This window comes from Rhipicephalus microplus, unplaced genomic scaffold (genome assembly GCF_043290135.1).
Source record: "Rhipicephalus microplus isolate Deutch F79 unplaced genomic scaffold, USDA_Rmic scaffold_23, whole genome shotgun sequence".
In the NCBI taxonomy this organism is placed as follows: Eukaryota; Metazoa; Arthropoda; class Arachnida; order Ixodida; family Ixodidae; genus Rhipicephalus; species Rhipicephalus microplus.
The window spans coordinates 6,764,426-6,779,539 of NW_027464596.1; positions in this window are offsets into that span (position 1 = coordinate 6,764,426).

A 15,114-nucleotide genomic window follows, 5' to 3' on the forward strand; every position below is an offset into this window, starting at 1 on the left:
AAAATTTTTGGCATACTTTATTGCATTATAGGGTATTTTGACAATTGATGACATGTGAAAGCCACAGTGCTTGGCTGTAATTTCAAAACTAATGTCTGTCTCATCAAGAAGTGTCAGATGCATTTTGTAGATGTTAAAGGATATTTTAACTACCAGCAAAGTGCTGAAGTCTTCAACACAGCACTGATCCGCAATCACCACCCAGCTTAGAAGTCATTTGTAGAGCTCTCTAACACGTTCAAATAAAGTTATCAAACACTGGATTGATCTACTTGGTTTGATTCCTGATACCAGTGCATCTGACTTTTTGGAGGCACTTGTATTAAAATAATGTCCTATTTCTCTCATTTATTACAGGGGTGCACTCAAGGGAAGTGATATTTGTTTACCTTGGCACACTTAATGTGATATTACTGTTTACATCCTTTCATTTTCTATATATGTACGCCACTTTTGCAGTAGCCTCACAGTGAGCAGCCATATTTGAAAATAAATAAGTATACCATCCGGAAGTGTTCCACGCTGTGCTCGGTTCTAATCTGGTCACTAATATCTGTTGCATCATGATGTGTCGGGTGTGTTTTATTGCATTGGAGAACATTTTGGCTGCTTTCCATGAAGGGTTCAGTTCTAGTATTATGACCGATATCTGTGACTTCATGAAGAGTTGGGCGTCGTCTGCTGTTTTAGAGAAAACTTTGACTTAAGACAACGTCCGGAAGTCTTCCACTAAGGATTCTGTTCTAATATTATGACCAATATCTGTGACTTCATGAACAGTTGGGTGTCGTCTGTCGTTTCAGAGAATACTTTGACTGAAGACAACGTCCAGAAGTCTTGCATTAAGGTTTCAGTTCTAATATTAACACCGATATCTGTGACTTCATGAACAGTTGGGTGTCGTCTGTCGTTTTAGAGAATACTTTGACTGAAGACAACGTCCAGAAGTCTTGCATTAAGGTTTCAGTACTAATATTATGGCTGATATCTGCGACTTCATGAACAGTTGGGTGTCGTCTGTCCTTTTAGAGAATACTTTGACTAAAGAGAACGTCCAGCAGTCTTCCATACAGGGTTCAGTTCCAATATTATGACGATATCTGTGACTTCATGAATAGTTGGGTGTCGTTTGTCATTTTAGAGAATACTTTGACTAAAGACAACACCCAGAAGTCTTCCATACAGGGCTCAGTTGCAATATTATGACCGATATCTGTCACATCATGAAGTGTCAGGCACATGTAGTTGCATTAGAGCACATTTCGACTATGGAAAATGCCCGAAGGCATTCTACGCAGTATTTGGTTCCTATCTTATGGCCAATATCAGTTGTATCAATAAGAACCAGGTGAGCTTTGTTGCATTACAGGATATTTCGAACACGCACATCAGCCGAAAGCCTGCTACTCTGGCCTCAATTGCAGTCTTATGACTGACTTAAATCTGTCAGATCATGAAGTTGCAGGCGTGATTATTAGGTTCACTGATATAAAATATGTTGTGTAAATATACTGAAGGTACCAGCATATGCAAGATATTGTTAGTAACTTTGGTAGTGCAGGTATAGAAACCCGGTGGTTTGTAAACGTGATCAGGAGAGCAGCCACGCCTCATTCACCGCAGAGAGAAGGGGGGGGAGAGCTCAATGTCGACTCCATATATTAACATAATAGGGAGGGGGTGCTAAGTTAGCCCTGGGGAGGGGCACTGGGACAAACTTTTGCCCCCCCCCCCTTCCTTAAGGAGAACCCTGCACACGCCTATGATAGACGCACAGTATGCTGGACGCGAATGTTCATTCGCGGGAGCGGCGCATGCACCGATGTTGATTTCTGGTGCATACCGCTGTAGTTACTTTGGGCACTGAAATGTCAATTACTTCTAAAATAGTCTAAACTGTGGTGGTTGAAGCACTATCAAGTTGTTAACGTGTTCTCATATCCTTTAAAACATACATTCCCGATCTAATTGAGAACGTGCCGTTCTGTGCTGAACTTGGACAGTTCTAAGCCAAAAGATCAAGCAACATTGTGCATCGGCCTTGGACGCGTGGGCGCAAACGCGGTCGACGCGTGCCAGTAGTTGCGCGCCCTTTTCCTCCACAGGCGTGACTAGACGCTTTTGACGAGTAGGCGCTTGCATACGTGTGCCAGTGGTTGGCACTTGCGGGTAACCCGACGCCTGCGGCGTGATGCCCAAGGTAAGCAACCCCCCCCCCCCCCCCCATCAAAAGGCATCGTTCCGCCGAAAACGAAGCGCGTGGCTCTGAGACTGGCGTGCGCGCCCGTCTCAGAGGTGATAAGAGGTAGAATGCAAGGTGACGGGTAGCTCCCACCACCGCGTCGTCTTAGCAAAGCATTGGAAACACTCGTCTTTTCGTGCAAGCGTTGCATGGTCAGCGAAGCGTCATAAACACTATGGTCTTTAGAATTACTTATGTATGCCCTTTCTAGTAAAAGACACTTATACACAACTATCCCCAGACAACACTCGATGTCTTGAGGCCGTCCTCATATGGTAAAATTGTCCTCGCACAGTTCTCATTGACCTTGGTACTCACAGAGGACGACACAAGCTGGTTTGACCCGGAAACATCTTTTGCAGTGCTTTCTGAGGACAACAATTTATCCTTAAAAAGTAGTTTTAAGGACGTTTTGGAGATGACAAAAGCAATGCACTAGCGCCGGCTCAAACGTCTATTCGAGTGGTTTCTGGGGACAACAATTGGTCCAGAAAAGGTCCTGTCGAGGACCTTTTAAGGATGACAAAAGCATTGCACTGAGTACACTCATATAATTCTTCAAGACCTTTGCGCACTAAGTAGATGCTTTTCATACGTGAAAACTTTTTCCGTTTGTTTGTTTCATGCAGTTTCAATTACACGTTTGTTTCAAAATTTTCAAATTATGCGCCCCGCCTAATGAGACACGCGTAATCAATTCGCTTAGGTATCGAACCTGGTATTGCGAAATCTCCATTTGAAACAGCGTGTTCCTTAATGTCACAGCCGCTGTAGCACGCAATAACAAACTAGCAGCTGGCAACCAATGACTTTGCGGCACCATTGCGGACAGTCAAGTAGCCAAGCCATTCCAAGTCAAATGACTGTCAAAATGGCAGCGGCGGCTCTGTCAAAGAAGGTGCAGTGTACTAGTGAAAGTTCGTGTCCTTTGTTGTTTGTGTGCATGGTTAAAAGTGAGATATATGTGAGAGTGTAAGTCGTAGGTGATGGCTAGAGGTAAATTGCCGTTTTGATAGGTGCACTGGGCTGCTCAACGTTCAGACTGATCCTGAATGGATTGTCACCAGCCGACTGCGGCGAGGAGTGATTCGAAGCAGCCTGGAACACCAGCCAATCGCGATCAGTTGTGCTTCGAAGCAGCCTGGTCCCAACGTAAAAGGATCGGCTTCTGCATCTGACGCATGGCTCGACCTCGGGCAAGTCAAGACAACGCCAGTGTCGAGTGTACTGATAGACTGTCAGTGCGGAGCCTCCAACACTAGTGAGTGCGATGGGCGCGATGCACGTGGTGATGACATTGTGTCAAACTTTCGAGGAAGATTACAAACGTAGTTGATTGAGCTGTGTTAACTGCCTTGATACTCCTGTTCTTTTTTCAGACTATACGTGGACTCGAATGCCTGACGAAGCTGTCAGTTGTGAGTAATTACTGTAAAATAAATTTCAGTCAACAAGCTTTGTTTTTTTGTAATAGTGCAGCGCTGTTACACCTCTGTTGATTGATACAGTATATATAATCGAGACCTCGCAGGTGTTTTTCTTTTGATGTATGGAAATATCATGAAAAGAAGTAAATCCTAGGTAGTATCACTGCCCACAGTACCGAACCGGCCACGATATCGTTGTTCTGAAAAGATACTGAAAAAGTCCTGAAGTGTTGTTTTGAGGATGTGCTGAGGTTGTTATGTGTATGAACAAGGGGACAGGATTAGTGCCACTCTAGTACCATAAGAGGACATTCTGATGGCGTCATATCATTCTCACGGAGGCATACTAAGGACGTCCTGAGGTTGTGTTTGTGTTGTCTGGGACGTGTTGTTATGGTGCCTCAGATATGCACAATAATTGTTTTTCATTTGACAATCGCACAAGTATGAATGCTAAAGCTTGAGCAACATTGGTGGGTGCTGCGGGTGGGGGCGGCCGTTTGGGGTATCGGCTGGTGCCGTTGTGAGTACACGGTGCCGTTAAGAGTGGACAAACAGACAAACGTGCAGACAGACCAAAATTTTTGCATTGAAAGTACCCAAGAAAAACTATCCTCTTAAATAAGCACAACAAGAATGCAGGTTGGCCTGCTCTTGTCTGTGCCCTGCCGCGGTGGTCTAGTGGCTAAGGTACTGGGCTCCTCACCCGCAGGTCACTGGATCGAATCAAGTCCGCGGCAGCTGCATTTCCGATGGAGGCGGTAATGTTGTAGGCCCGTTTTCTCAGATTCGGGTGCACGTAAAAGAACCCCGGGTGGTCGAAATTTCCGGAGCCCTCCACTACGGCATCTCTCATAACCATATAATGGTTTTGGGACGTTACACCTCACATATCAATCAATTATGCTCTTCTCTGTGGTGTAAGTCTTCACCGCAAAGTGACGAAGACTGGTCGTACTGCCGTGCCACTGCGCTTTGCTGTTCTGGAGCTGTGCCGAGCTTTTGACTGCGGGCCACCTGAGGTATCGGGGGGGCCCCAATAAAAAGATGTGGTTCTAAGTAAAGACCGCAATGCGGTTGGCACCATCGCTCCCACATCCCGTTGTGAAGACCATGTATAGGAGCACGAAGTAACATCGGCAAACTTATCACACGCCAATGTTTGCAGATGTGGAGATCTTAATCTTTAGATTTAGTGGATGAGCAATATCGTAATATAGGTGCCGAGATTTTCGTGTGCTACACTAAATATGATGCACTGACTGCTTCTGAAAAAGAGCAATTTAACAATTTAATTTCCTGTAATCTGAAACCTTAAGACCTAAATAATTTTGTTCTGAGAAAAGGGGAAAACACGTTTGTTTGCGTGGTATCAGAAAATCGAAGCATAAAACTGTTAGAAAAATCCAGGAAGAAGCACATCATGGATCCCGTCGGCTGGAACAAATCAACAAATTGTTTTCTGAAAACTATGGGTGACAGGTTCACATTAAAAGGAACACAGAAGGTGGTCTCGTGTGAGCATTTCTACAGTTGGAGCATATGGCACAGTTAATAGAAAAATATTCTGAAGTGTTTTTCTTTGACGGTACATATAAAAGTATGATTTAAATTGGGTACTATGCGAAGATGGAACTAGCCGTGGCAGACCTGTATGTTACGCATTTGTTCAGCTGGACACGCCAGGAACATTACTCTTTCCTAGAGACATTCCTGTGTTTGGATCTTGTTGTAAATAACAAGCGCGAAATTGTGGTAATTGACAAAGATTTAAATGAAATAAATATAAATAAGTAGCTTCTGCCCAAATGTAGATTCTTGTGTCCATGACACCTGCTTAATGTATTTACACATAAGTGTTATATGCAGCACAGGTCAAACAGCTTGGATAAAAAGCGTGTTAATGATATAATTATGAAACTCGTTTTCGCACATACTGTGGATATATATAAAGAGCACTAGGAGAATCTGGAAAAAGCACTTGAAAATAGCAAAGCCCTCCTGGGGGGGGGGGGGGTGCCTTCAAGAAAACTGGCCCAGCATGTGGGCTCATGTTTATCATGGAAATGCATAAAGTTTAGGAAACAATAATCACAATTTAATGGAAAGCCATTACCAAAAGTGGAAGAATTATCTAACACGTGATATGCTCTTGGTGGAAGCAGTGAAAGTTTTAATAAGATATGTAACCCGTGACGCTTTTGCACTCAGCCATACGCCATATAAAGAAATCAAACTTTGCATTAACACCAGTAAGGTTGGTAAGTTTTGCATGAACGTGTCAGCAAAATACACCGAATGCACTACAAAATTCGTATGAAAATATTATGGACTACTTATGAAAAAGCTAGGAGAGTATGTTGTCTTTGATGGCAAGTGCACTATTTTCACTGGCTATGTTTTATGATGTTACTAATAATATCAGGACGTGCATAGGCACATTTGCTACGAAGTACCAGCAGCACTGCAGGCACGATAGATCAGAAGATATTATGAAAATTTTTCATGAAAGTTTTCTGTCAAAGCGCTGGCCGAAATCCAATTTCGTGCCGACCGATGTCACAGTGTCACCAGACAAACTAAGCAGTTTAACAACAAGCGGGGCAAAACAGGCCCAGCCATAGATTAACAATACAGAGACCAGATATGAGTGGGCACGTCGACTGGCATCCACCGAGCACCTTGTCAAATCCACTCCTGTTTTTCTTGCAGCTTGCTCTGATCGCCTCGACTGTCGAAGCCAGCACAGCAAACACGGTATCCACGCCTGTTCTATGGGCAATCCATGAAGACTGCGCAGAGGAATTCCTAAGCCTGCGCGCCGACTGGGGACACCCGTGCGCAACCTCATCGATAACGAGCCAAGATATAAACGCCCCATTTTCATCGGATTTCTTCAGTGAGTGGGCACGTCGCCTGGAATCCAGCGAGCACCACGTCAAATCCACTCCTGTTTTTCATGCAGCTTGCCCTGATCGCCTCGACTACCGAAGCCAGCACAGCAAACACGGTACCTACGCCTGTTCCATGAGAAATCCATGGAGACTGCGCAGAGGAATTCCTAAGCCTGGGCGCCGACTGGGGACACCCATGTGCAACCTCGTCAATAACAACGAGCCAAGATATAAACGCCCCGTTTCCATCGAATTTCTTCAGTGGGCACGTCGGCTGGCATCCAGCGAGCACCATGTCAAATCCACTCCCGTTTTTCATGCAGGCTAGTAACAATGCTTCCACAATTAAATCCAATGACCTTTGCCTTGTCTAGCTGACGTGCCCACGTAGACTTACTAAAATGTACTTTACTGCCTGTGACTTCGTCTTGTCGCTAATCATGTTATGTGGTGACGTCGAGCCTAATCCAGGGCCTACCACTCAGCAGGTTCTAGCTGAACTTCTTGAGGGCCAGAAAAATATTCAACAAAGGCTGGGGGATATTGAGGTCAAACTGCAGAAAGTTGATGAAGCTACATCTGCGATGAATGAAATCAAGAATTTGAATCATGACATAGGTTTACGAGTTACAGTTTTAGAAAGAAAGCTTGTTGACCTAGAAGATTACAGCAGGCATAACAACCTAATTATTTTTGGTATAGCTGAAAAACCAAAAGAAGTGTATGAAGAACTGTAGCAGCTTGTGTTGAAGGAAGTGTTCACTGATAAATAAGGTATAAAAGTTACTTCGGCACAAAAAACTCACAGTTTGGGTCAGAATAAACCTAACAAGCATCGACCGGTTATTATCAAACTGTTCGACCACTGTGAGAAATTGAACATACTAAAGCATTGCTTTAAACTAAAGGGCAGTAGCTACTCTGTCTCGAAAGACTGATCCCCTACTACAAGGCAAGCACGCAAGAAACTATGGCAAAGCACTGCGGAACTTCCGAGGGCGGGTCAGAAGGTCAAGTTAATCTCGAAGAAAATAAAGACTGGTGAAGAACTATTCACTTGGGATGATGCGCATGAGGAGAGAATCCCGGTGCACGATCGCAGAGATAAGACAAAAAGAAGGCAAAGAAAGCAATGAACTGACACCAGACACAATGAATCAGAAAACCTAGCGCTTTTGTGTTTTAATGCTCGCAGCCTTGTAAATAAAATGATTGACTTCAGTTGCCTAGTACAGTGTCATAGTCCATCAATTATATGCGTCACTGAAACCTGGCTTAATGAATCTATCTCTGAGAACGAATTTCTGCTCTCTGGTTACTCGGTTATTTGAAACGACAGGTCGAGTGGTCGAGGTGGTGGGGTTGAGCTCTTTATCAAAAACGACATTGAATATACAACACTGCCTGATCTCCTCAAAACAAAGCCTGTCTGGTGTAAGATAAGGGTATGCGGTGTATTTGTAGTGATTGGAGCTGTTTACCGGCCACCAAGTGAAGATGACCATTCCATATTGGCAATCACGGACTATATCGTTAAGCAGAGACTTCTTGACAGCAAACTGATTCTATGCGGGGACTTCAATGTACCCCACATTAACTGGGAGTCCTTCACCACGACCGGCCGTGACAAGGTTCTCTGTAATTCATTGATTGACTTCGCTGTATCCTATGATTTTACACAAGTTGTTCAAAGTCCCACCAGAAGTGGTTCAATCCTGGACCTTGTTTTCGTTACACCTGACCTATTGAATGATGATTCAGAGTGCGAGGTTGTAGATGGTATCTCAGATCACAATGCAGTCTTTGTCCAATTTTCTATTCACTACGAACTTAAGAAACCAGAATACAAAGTTCTTACTGATTTCTCACGTGCCAACAATGAAGGCATACTTTCCCTGCTAGCATATTCTAATGCAAATTTTCTCCTTTCCAGCAACAGTTGTGGTGTAAATGAGTTGGTGGAACACTTTGGCACGATTGTGTCGTGTCCGACTGCATATCTAAATTCGTGCTAAACAAATGCGTGAAGCGCAATCCTAAACACCCATGGTATGACCAAGAAATAATACAGTTTATTCACCGCATAAAGCGACTACGTCGCCGACGCCGCTCCAATCCAAACCACCAATTTACTTTGTGTACGTTAAAGGCAACACTCAAAAATAAAATGCATAAAGCTAGAGATTTCTATTACAATAACACGCTGTCAACGTTCATTGGGGAAAATCCGACCAAATTTTGGAAGACAATTAATCCACCCTCCAGGAGAACCTGCTCTTTCATTATTGAAAACGAAATATGTTCAGATGCTCAAACGATCTTGGAAGCCTTCAATAGTTATTTTAAGTCTGTTTTTACCGCTGATAACGGCAATGTTTCTTCTTTTGTCACACCCTCTGTATCGGTAGCTATATCCGATGTTGAGTTAAGTTGCTCGGAAGTTCGTAATCTCTTACTCAACATAAATATTACTAAATGTGCTGGCCCGGACGGTATCCCTAATGCTTTTCTGAATAGGTATTCTGAATGGTGTGCACGATACCTCATAATTATATTCCAGAAATCGCTTGACTCCGGACGGGTCCCGCGAATTTGAAAGATCGCTAATGTAGTTTCTATTTTCAAATTGGTTAAGAAGGGAATAATTTCTAACTACAGACCAATTTCATTATTATCCACATTCTGCAAGCTACTCGAGCACATCAATCACAAGCACATTATTCAATACCTAACTGACAACAATATCCTTTCAGAACATCAGCATGGTTTCCGCAGTGATTTTTCGACTGTCTCACAATTGATCAAATTTACAGATGGCATCGCCTCATCACTTAATAATCACGAACAAGTCGACGCCATTTTTATTGATTACTGTAAAGCTTTTTACAAGGTATGTTATAGAAAACTTCTGCTTAAACTTGGTAACCTTCTTACAGGCCCATATGCTGACAAATTACTTGATTGGATTACAGATTATTTCCACCCGAGGAGTCGGTTTGTTCGCTGCAACCACGAACAGTCGTCACAAGCTCATATTTCCTCAGGTGTTCCACAAGGGTCTGTCTTGGGACCCTTTTTTTTTCATAATTTACATTAACGATGTCACTCACGTTGTCAATAACACTCCAGTTAAGCTTCGCCTATATGCCGATGACTGTGTATTGTATTCCAATGTACGCAGCGTCACTGACCAAGTTTTGTTGAATGATGTGTTTTCTTCTATTTGCGAATGGAGTAGAGCTTGGCAAATGGAGCTTAATTTTCAGAAAACTGTGGCAATAACTTTTACAAATAAAAAGGAGCCATTGCAATTTAGATATGGCGACTCCAATCACACACTGCGAAAAGTTCAGAGATTTAAGTATCTTGGTGTTGTATTCTCTCCAAACTTGAAGTTGCACAAACACGTCGACCTTATTTCTGCAAGATCGCTTAAGAAATTAGGTTACTTAAAAAGAATGCTAAAGGGCGCCACAAAAGAATGCAAGCTTATAGCCTTCAAATCACTGGTCAGGCCTCTTCTTGAATATGCGTCTGTTGTGTGGTCACCACATCTTGCAATTGACATAAATAAACTTGAGGCCATTCAGCGTAAAGCAATTAGATTCATTTTTAACCGTTAAGACCGTGATTTCTCCCCCTCTGAGCACTACCATGCTTTATCGATAAATTGTTTAGCACACACACGTGTGTGTGATCGGCTTACCATGCTACATAACATCGTGCACAATTCCGTCCGCATAGCCACACCCATTTCGTTCACCAATCATCCTACCCAGATGACTTGCCGATACGATCCGTTGAACATTGTGTCATTCAGACGTTTTATTGATTGTTATAAAAAACTCTTTTTTTCCGTGCACAGTTGACACTTGGAATAATCTAGATACTACTTTGAAATGGCTACTGCATGCGCTGTTTGTAGAACAAGTCCAAATATGTAATTTGATGTTCCTAATTTTGCTGTTCCTTTTGTTTGATCAATTTGTGTTTGTTGAACAGGTGTCTAATTATGTAACATTATGTTTTTTATTTGTGCTGTTTTTTTTCGTTTATTGTAACCACTCCTGCAATGTCTCAAACATGAGACAGCAGTATCTGTAAATAAATAAATAAATAAAATAAAATATAAATATGCATATGCGTGCCTGATAGAACTTCGAGAGCTGCTTATGTACTAGCCCAACGCGGCGCAACTGAACCTTGTTAAAAACTAAGCACGTGTGGGGATTTCGCACAAAATACTGTTACTTATTCTCGAAGTATGACATATGATTCACCACTTCCTAAATTGCACACAGCAATGAATAAGTGGTTAATAGAAAGATGCAAAAAGCAGCAACCCTCAATGCTACTGCCAGTCTAGAGGTATGGCCAAAGGTTCTTTAACACCGGCAGGCAGGGGATCTCACGTTTCTGAGGGCCAGCACGAGACAGTGCTGGCCTTCATGAAGCAACATCCCCAGCTCGTTTCGAGAGCTGTCGACCTGGCGTCGCACTTCACGCTCGTCCACCGTAGACACAGCTGGCGGATGCGCTGAACGTGTAAGTGCCGGCGCAAAAGAAAGTGGACATGTAGCAGGTGTGGTTGCCAGGTTTGGCTATATGTAGCTAAATTGGGCTACAGAAAAAAATTTTGGCATCGTCTTAGACGAGTTGGCTATGTGGCTACATTTGGGCAACTAAAAATCAGGGACTTGGTTTTTTTTTTGGGGGGGGGGGGGGAGGGGGGGCTAGAAACTACGCTGCCTTGATGAAAGCTCCAAAAGTGATTCTCATTGAGCGGACGCAAATCTCTCAAGACACATTGACCTTTGGACTTGAAGAGGCCGAAAACGCCATAATTCACCAGAATTCCACACGCTTCGTCGCCTAAGGTAGCAGAAAATCGTGTGACGAGCACCAGCAGTCTATGTCCATCTTCGTCCGAGCGTTTGCAGAACGCTTTCTCGCCTTTATAAAAGCCACACAAGGCTGTGCTGGCATGTGAACCATGTGATTATAGGCCACAATTCTATACTGAAAGCCGTAGGGTCGGACGTGCACTTGTATATGGCTACAAATGGACTTTTGTTTAATGAAAGCTTCTGCAATTTCGCCGATTGGGTCACTGTTAATAATTTTTTTAATCAGATTGCAGGCACAACCCGTGTATTGTGTTTCGCCTGCAATTCTGCAGGCGGAACCTACACAAGTTCGAGCCCACACCCTGCAAAGAATGGAGAGCCATGCACCTGGCCATGGTCATGAGTAATGAGCTCAGGCGTTTCGCCCCTTTATCGAATTTGGCGCTTATGCTCACCGCTGCGCCACTCGCAGCAAGGTTAGCCAAAACATTTTTCTCTGCAGTTTTACCCACTGTGATGGGCTTGTTACGGGGCTCGACTACTGACTGAAGCTTGGGGTATTGAATTCCGGCCACAGCGGCCGCATTTCTGTGGAGGCGAAATGCTACAGAGGGCTCCACGAAGAACCCCAGGTGGTCGTGATTTTCATATGCACGGCGTCTCTCGTAATCATGTTGTCGCTTTGGTACTTCGAACCTTGGCTATAATCACTATCTGCTGTGTACACTATTCTATATTTTACAGTCACAACAATATTAACGCGTTCATTGAAAGTAAAAACGTTTTTTTTTTCTTTGACCTGTATTAGACATTGATGAGGAGGGGCGTAGCCAGGGGGTGGCATTCAGGACATATACCTCCCCTCTCCCAAAAAATTATTTTCGCCAAGGCATACAGAGCGAAAAATGACAATTTCAAAAAGGTGCCCCCAGCCCCCATCCCCCCAAAAAAATAAATTTATACCTACGTTTCTGTCAATTAGTGGGCTTTTTTTTGTTATTTGTAGGTGCTAAACTCAATTCGACCCACCAACATAATATTCACAGGGATAGCGGCAAAAGTTAGCGTTTATTATCATAAAGTTTAATAAAATAATTCTTAGCTATGTTTTGCATATACAAAATAATGGTGAGTTGGGAATAGCTAGCCCTATAGAACACCTAGCTTCAGAAGGTAACTTTTCAATAGTAACAGACTCTTGAGACGACGTTTATACAATTGTGTTGCTCGCTAACTTTTTTCAGTATGGTATTCTGGTCGAAAGTTTCCCAGCGGCATACAAAGTTAAAGTGCGCTTATTTGTTTAAGGAGTACATAAAAATTTATAATTTCACGCTCTCGAACGCGAATGACGAGGACCGTGGACTCAGATGCTGTTTCCGAAACTTGATCTCGGAAACAGCAGTTGGTGAATAATTCCGGAATCCTCGTCTAAGGCGTCTCTCATAATCACATCATGGTTTCTGGATGCTTTAAAAAGGCATACTAGTGATGGATTGTACAAAAAGACATTCTCATAGTCAAAAGTGATATGCAACTGTAAATAAACGGGAAATACGAATGGCTATAATTGGCTTCAAATATTTTTGCTATTTTTTGTCTTTGAGTATTTTTGGGCTTTAGTTGCTCTAGTTTTTGGCTACGCTGCCTCGTCCGGCCTGGCCACACTGATGTGGTTGAGGAAACAAGTCAACGATGCCCACCACGACGATTCCGCTGTTGTCGAAGTGCAAAGGTGAGGAACCGTAGAATGGTCTGGGTGATTCGACCTTCGTCATTGATGTATATTATCAGGGGCATTGGAGAGGGTCGGACACCCTTTCAGTGTTGCACGAGGTCCTTTGCAGTGCCCTTAAAGGGACCCGACGCGGTGGCAGTCTGTGGCGCGGAAAACACCTCCCTGGCTTTATCAAGGGGATAAGCGCGAGAGCGATTGCAGACGTATGACCTCTGTCCTGCTGGCCCAGTTGGTCCCAAAATACCGCAACAACCTGAGAAAGTGCGCCATTAGTTGGAGCAGCATGAAGCGTGGTCTGACGGTGTTTTCACATTTTAGAGCTCAAAGTGTGAATTTGTGCAGATCCAGCCCAGAAGACAGTCTGGAGGGAGATAACAATTGCTTGAAGAGATTCTGGAAGTGGCCAGGGATATCGCATTCACCCTGGGGCAGTGAGAAAGGCGGTCAGCCGCCCAGGTGCGAGTGTACAAGGTTTCGTGAGTGGCAGCCATAACCAGTACTGTTGCCCGGCAGAACGGAGGTTCACGATGGCGGTGCGCGACTCCGCCTCAATTTGCGATGACGCCGCGGATGGTGAAGCAACATCTTCTTGGGAGAGCCGAGTCTGTGTGAGTATCTCGATTGGTGTTTGAATGAATAATTGTCGTTGTGGATTCAACCTAATTCGTGCAGCATAATGTGGCGCCTGAGGGGGTGGCTTCGTGCTGTGATCTGCTACGCAGTGAACGCATGGCGGTTTAGTGTCTGTTAACAGAGTTGCGTGTGAAGGTACTGCAACATTGTGAGACCTCCGTAAAGTTTAAAAAAGAAGTCCCTAGTACAGTTGTTGGAAATATTGTTTCAATCGTATTTTAATTACTGCAAAGGCTTACATCATTTGTTAATACAAAAGCGAGCACAGATTCCACTGCATGTGTGCAGGCCTGCCTCGATATGTGGCCATAGATGGTACGCTGTCGTAACGTGCATGAATTGGCATGCTTGCTCTGAATTCACCCGCTTCATGTACTTAGCACCCGTGCTCGCTAACAAAGAGTCAGAATAAATATGGAAAGTACTTTATGAGAGCAGTATACGACTATTTTAGATGTGAGCATGAAATGCGAAAGTATTCTTCTAATATGGCAATAGAGATGTCATACCGTGTGAAGTTTTTGCAAACTAACGGTATTCATGAATGGAAGAAGATATAAAAAAGGAAAGATAATGTTCATGCGAAGTGTTCACGAGGATATAAAGCACCTTCTGGTAACAAGAATACTATGGCGGTGCGAAACAGTGGTTTCCACCGTGTCGCACACCTGTGGGATGTTCGGCGTACAGCAGGCTGATGCACCCGAGCTGCAGGACGAAGCACTGAAGCAACTCGCCGACGAGATCACGCGTCATCGGGAAGCCGCAAACAGCCAGGCACATTTCCTGATGTGGTCCACAGGATGCCGGCATCCCCGTGGAGACATTCACTGCAGCGCTTTAGGGGACAGCTTCCTGTGCAGGGATGTGCATAAGTTTGCAGAAACAGATTATTCTTTTCTGACCACAACAAGCTGCTGTGCATTTGTTGAAAGTGGTGTCATGTGTTCTAATATCTCTGCTGGCAACGGATACGGGCTGTCACACACTTCGGGTGAGGCCCCGCCGATCCAACATCGACGTGCGGCAGCCTCCCAGGCTTCCACTTCACGCTTCGGCCTGCAACGCCTGAAATGCCTCGAAGGGGTCCATCTTAAATATATTCGCCGGTCAGTCGAACCGTGCGGGGTTGCCCGGGAGGTGATGTACAGGCCTGACTGACGTACTCATAGAGCAGACACGAACATTTGATTAAACACAAACAAGCATTTATTAAAACAAGGGCAATAGGCAGGTGATTACAAAAATAACAGATGAAAAACACTAATATGTTCTAAAAGAACGCTAGAGTAGGTACAAGTAACCACAATTCAGAATATTAATAAAATAACAT